The sequence below is a fragment of the Microtus pennsylvanicus genome, chromosome 7, assembly GCF_037038515.1.
Source record: "Microtus pennsylvanicus isolate mMicPen1 chromosome 7, mMicPen1.hap1, whole genome shotgun sequence".
In the NCBI taxonomy this organism is placed as follows: domain Eukaryota; kingdom Metazoa; phylum Chordata; class Mammalia; order Rodentia; family Cricetidae; genus Microtus; species Microtus pennsylvanicus.
In genome coordinates this window covers 88,545,141-88,551,164 of record NC_134585.1, presented here as the reverse complement: position 1 = coordinate 88,551,164, position 6,024 = coordinate 88,545,141, and positions in this window count along the sequence as shown.

Sequence of the window (6,024 nt, the reverse complement as noted above, 5' to 3'; positions counted from 1 at the left end):
CACTTGCATGCCTGGGGCCCACAGAGGCCACAAGAGGACGTCAGATCTCCGGAAATTAGAGTTACAGACAACTGTGAGCTGTCATGTGGTGTTGGGAGTTAAACCCAGGTTCTTTGGAAGGACAGCCAGTGATCTTAACTGCTAGGACATCTCTTTAGTCCCATACCTAAATGTTTTTTCAAAGATTTAATTCTTTAAACTTCAAAGATTAAATCCTTTAATAAATGATTCATTTATTTTAATTCATATTAATTATTTTGTCTGTCTGTATGTATGTGTACCATGTGTGTGCAGTACCCATAGGATCTGGGAGAGGGTGTCTGATCTCTCAGAACTTGGCTTACAGATCCTTGTAAGACTCCAAATGGGTGCTGGGATTTGAATCTGTGTCCTCTGGAAGAGCCGCAAGTGCTGTTAACCTCTAAGCCACTTTTCTAGCCCCTCTGTGTCCATTTTAAAATTGGGTTGTGCTTTTGTTATGTAGGCTTTGGAACTCATGGTGTTTTTCTAGATGCAGGTGCCTCCTCAGAGACATGCTTTTGGACCTTCACTCACACTTCGAAGGTTGTTTCAGTTGACAGTCTTTGGAGTATAAAAGGTCTTAACTTTGATAAAGGTCAATTTATCCAGTTTTTCCCTTTTATTGGTTGTTTGATTGATGTCGAATCTAAGAAAACACTAGCCAAAACAGAATTTTGAAAATTTGAAATTTTGAAAATACTTTTATTATTTTGTTTTTATACCTATGAATGTTTTGTCTGCATGTATGTGTGAGCTCTATTGGCATGAACTTGAACCACCATATAGGTGCTGGGAGTCAAACTCAGGTCCTCCAGAATAACAGCCACCACTTATTTTTTTTTAAAAAAGATTTATTTATTTATTTATTATGTATATAGTGTCCTGTCTGCATGTATGCCTCCTGGCCAGAAGAGGCGCCAGATCTCATTACAGATGGTTGTGAGCCTCCATATGATTGCTAGGAATTGAACTCAGGACCTCTGGAAGAGCAGCCAGTGTTCTTAACCTCTGAGCCATCTCTCCAGACCCCCCACCTTTAAGTACTTTGCAATTTGAGTTCTTTACTTATTGATTACTTTGGGTTAATTTCACATTGGGTTATGAAACAGGAGCCAAGTTTATTCTCTAGTATCTATATAGCCAGTTGTCCCAGTCATGGTCTCTTTATATTATTTTCACTAAAATTCTGAAAGTTTCCCCCACAAATATGTTTTCTAACTATATTTCCATATTCCTTCCGGTTGGCTCTGAACAAACTGGAAGTCTGGGTGTTTGCCACAATACTTCTCTCAAAACATTTGTTCAGGTTTCAGTGTTCATAGAGACGGTGATTGCAGTGTGATGTGTATTTTTCTTTATCTCTGTTCTCAACAATAACGCCTTATTGTTCATTTTAACCATTTATGTCTAAGGTCATTTTATAGAGTAGCGGGTCTCAGGAGTGAGCTCCACATTAGAATTAGCTCCCAATTAATGACAGACCACTTCCAACCTTGTGCGACGATCTGAGAGGCTGTGACATCGGTGTTTAATATGCCACCAGGGCTGAGGAGTGCTCACCTAGGCTTTGCTGTCACCAACCATTGTGATCATGTTTTATGAGGCATCCCTCTCTTATACCTGCAACCTCCCATCTCATATCCTGCCGCGCAGGTCCTACCCACCGCAGATCTCCTGGGATCTACCAACCGTTTGTCTGAGCATCGCTTCCTTGTCTCTCATACTTGGGACTCTACTTCCTTTCTGTGGTTGTTCGTCATGTTGATGGTCCCCAGGGGATTCCAGCACCTGCATCTGTGTCTGCCTAGTCCTCTTCTTTGAAGGGGTAGCCGCGTGGCTTGCTTCAATCTCTGGCATTCTGTGGAAACAACACTGTGCCCTGACCCTGTTCCCGGATACGTGGCAGAGACGCCACGTGAGAAGATGAGGCGTAAAAAGGCTACATGAAGACGGAGAGGCCCGAAGGAGGAACCCAAATGAGCAAACGTTCTAGTGCGTTGGTGAGGACTGAGGCCTGTTCTTTCCTGGGAACGATGTTTCTGTAGCTCTTGGCTCTGCCTTCTGACCTTCCCTTTCCCCTGTGTGCCAAGCTTTCTTTCTTCCCATGAAAGATAGCTTGTCTTTGCAGCTCCACAGTTTTTTTCCAGATGCTTCCTGGATGTAGAGGTTTAGCTGGAAAAGTCTCTTGCCCCCCACCCCCAGTCCTTTCAGCTGTAGGACTTTTGTTAACAGAGTTTTCTTAGGGAACTGTCAGCCTCACAATGTGTCTCATTGGCATTTGCTTTCCTGGGGTAAGCCGCTCTGCCTTGGACTTTGGCTGAGCCATCTGAGGGACAGGAGGTAAGCTTCCTGGGAGTTCTGTGAACTAGGCAGTTTTCTGAGGCATCAAGAAAGACTCTTCTCGGTTCTGAAGAAAGGCCTCCCCACTTCATTTTCTCAGGGATTTTTTTTTATTTGTTTGTTTGTTTATGGAAAGGCTCCAGATTTGATTTTGTTCCTAAGTCTTTCCTGCGTTTTTCTTTTCCATTTTGTCATGAACTCACCAAGTTGCCCAGGCTAACCTCAAATCTGTGCTCTTCCTGCCTCAGCCTGTGAAATAGCTTAGATTTCAGGCATATGTCACCATGTCCAGCTTCAAAAGCATTTCTCTCTTTCTAAAAAAAAAAAGAAAATTATTTATTTTTTTAAATTTCATTTTATATTCCAACCAGTTTCCCCTCACCTCTCTCCTGCCCTCCCCCACCTTGTCTCTCCTCTCTTCTCAATGGGTAAAGGCTCTCATGGGAGTCAACAAAGTCTGGCACATTAAGTTGGAGCAGGACCAAGCCTCCCCCCCCCCCGCATTAAGGCTGAGCATGGCATTCTACCATAGGGAATGGGCTCCAATAGGCTAGTTTATGCACCAGAGATAGATCCTGGTCCTTCTGCCAGGGGCCCCTCAGATAGTCCAATCTTCACCACTGACTCCCATATATGGAGGGCCTGGTTTGGTCCCATGGAGACTCTACAGCTGTCGGTCTAGAGTTCCTGAGCTTGGTTCAGCTGTCGCTGTAGACTTCTCCATCATGATCTTGACCTCCCTTGCTCATATATTCTCTTCTTCCTCTCTTCGACTGGATTTCTGGAGCTTCACCTGGAGCTTGGATGTGGATCTCTGCCTCTGGTTCCATCAGTTACTGGATGAAGGTGCTATGATGATAGTTGGGGTATTCACCACCCTGATTACACGGGGATGGCAGTTCGGGCACTCTCTCCTTTGCTGCTAAGAGTCTTAGCTGGAGTCATTCTTCTTGTGGATTCTTGGGAATTTGCCTAGCACCAGATTTCCCCCTAACCCCATAGTGGCGCCCTCTTTTCCTCTCCTCCTGAACTCAAAAGTCGGTTCTTATTGTTACTATTAGTTGTAGGACCTGGGAACTTTAATCCCAGCAGTTCTTAGCTTCCTTCTCTCTAACAGCCATTCTTTTATTTAGTGACTTCCTTTTATATTTACTGTAGACAGCCGGTATTGGTTATATTGGTATTGGTTGTATTGATATTGTATCGGTACCTTCAGTACTCTGAATGGAAATCTTAGGTCTTGTTTCCTTTCTTTGTTTCTACAGGCTGCAGAGTTACAATGTTCACCTCTCCACAGTGATGTCTTCCTCGCCACCCTTCACCTAAAGCCTCCACTTAAGACCACCAGGAATCTACTTACCAGACTGTTCTAGGTTCTCAGACTTTTGCTACTCCTTCCAAACACTTCCCACAATGCTTTGCGTGTTGGTTTTTCCAGATTGTGTTCGACAGTTTTCTAAAGTGCTTCTGCAAATTCCCATTCAATGTGGGTGAGAGCTCCAATTTCCCACATTGTTCTTGTCATAGCTTCGCTTTTCTGAGTGGTTTTTTTTTTTCATGTTTTGGATGATAGGTTTTTTTTCTTCTGCTTCTATGTTTTGTAAATATCTTTCTTTAATTCTATCGTTTATCATTTTACTCATTTCCAGTCTTTCTAAAAAAACTAGTCAGGTGGTGGTGACACACCCTTTAATTTCAGCACTCAGGAGGCAGAGGCAGGTGGACTTCTGAGTTCAAGGCCAGCCTGGTCTACAGAGCAAGTTCCAGGACAGCCAAAGCTACACAGAAAAATCCTGTCTTGATACCCCCACCTCCAAAACCTAAAAGTAGGAGTCTTAAATTTATTATTTTAGTTTGTCAGTCACTCCCTCCATGGCTAGTTGCTCATGTGTCTTGTTTAGAAAACCCTGCCTTAAAAAAAGATCACAAAGATATTTTCCTGCTATCTTCTAGATATTTTATATGATTATCATTTATGTTTATAAACTTTCTCTGCTTAATAGGTACATATTCCTTGAAGAAAGGATTCGATTTCCTTTTCTTCCTGTATGCAGGATAATTAATGGAGAACTCTCTTTTTCTCATTGCTCTGTAGGGTACCTTCTCTGCCACTGTAACAGGTTGTTCCTGGGCAGGCCTGTCTTCAGGCTTTCTTATTTCTGCTCTCTGGTTTAATTTCTGACCCTGCGCAGTAGTGGATTGTGTTGATGACTGTGCACTGTAAAATAGTTTGCTGTCTGAATAGAGCTGTCTGCTCTATTCCCAGCTTGTTCTTTGCAAGCAGTCTTAGCGAATTTTTTACTTATACACGAAATGATTATTTATACTTTTAAAATACACAGAATAAACAAGATACATGGATAAATGCTCATAGATTAACCACATAGAAAAATATTAGAAACAATTCAAGTGCTTACTGACAAGTTAACAGAAAAAGTGTAAAAACAACAATTGAAAAGAAAATGCTATATCATATAAAAGGGTAAGTCCCAAAACCATGGGTAAATTCCAAGACCATGTTGAGCAAAGATTCCAGATATTTTAGAACATATAATGCATGCTTTTATTTGTATGAAGTTCTAGACTAGGTGCAACAGATCAAAAGTGATGTATGATAGATATACCAAGAGTTTTTCAGCACAGGGAATATCTCAAATAATCCAACAACTGGAAGGTGGGCCTGAGGCTACCCTGTTCTTTTAAACTGAAGTAGGACTGAAATCGTGGTATAGGAATGAAAAAATCAGAGTAAGCCTGGGTATTGCTCTTGCCTACCAGTGTGTGTGGTTAGGTACACTGGCGCTTTCAAATGCGAAGAATAAGAGTGTCAATAAGAACCAAAGCGTCTGCTGCACGTAATGCCTACCATTATGTTGTGCCTCTGCATGCGTTTTCTCCTAGTCTAAGATCCTCATGGTTAGTGAATTATTATCCTTATTTTATAGATGGGGAAAACCCAACTACAAAGAAGCTAAGTCGTTTATTCTCAGCCTCTCACTATTAATTGTCAAGACTGGGTCATGTCCTTGGTTTCTGGGCTCTCAGCTGTGGGCTGACTCAATGACACGAGCATGTCTGTTCTATGGTATCGCATGAAAAAGATGAGTTAGTAAGTTTGACAAAACACGCGCTCTTCTTTCCTCAGCAACGTAACTGGTGAGTTTGGGAGAAAAATCCATCAGGTAGGTTTAATACGTGGCGATTTAAACTTTAAGAAGAGAATTCCCTCCCTCCAAACGTGACGAAACAACAAAGTGAACACTGGCTTCACAGAGCCCAGGGAACCGACAGGGTATGCACCGGCCAGATTATTGGCTTCATACAGCTGTAAGCCCCTTGCTTAACCGGGCTTGTGCAAATGGGATCAGTTCCTTGATCTGCCTGAAAGGGAATTTTTCAGCTGTCACTCGGAGCCAAGTACGTCTTTTCTACTGGTCTGCCCTGAAAGATATTTATAATTTGTTTGTGATTTATTGAAACTTGCCTGGCTCGAGAGGAACAGTGTCTTGTAAGCTTCGGTCCTCTCAACTCTCTCCAGCTTGCTCTGCTCTCTTTGTGAAGCTGCCTTCCTGCGAGGTGACCGTGTGGGCCCATGCTCTCCTCTGAAGTTTTTAAGAGAGGCACGTGATGCCATGCGCAATTTATTCCATCATTTTCTTTATT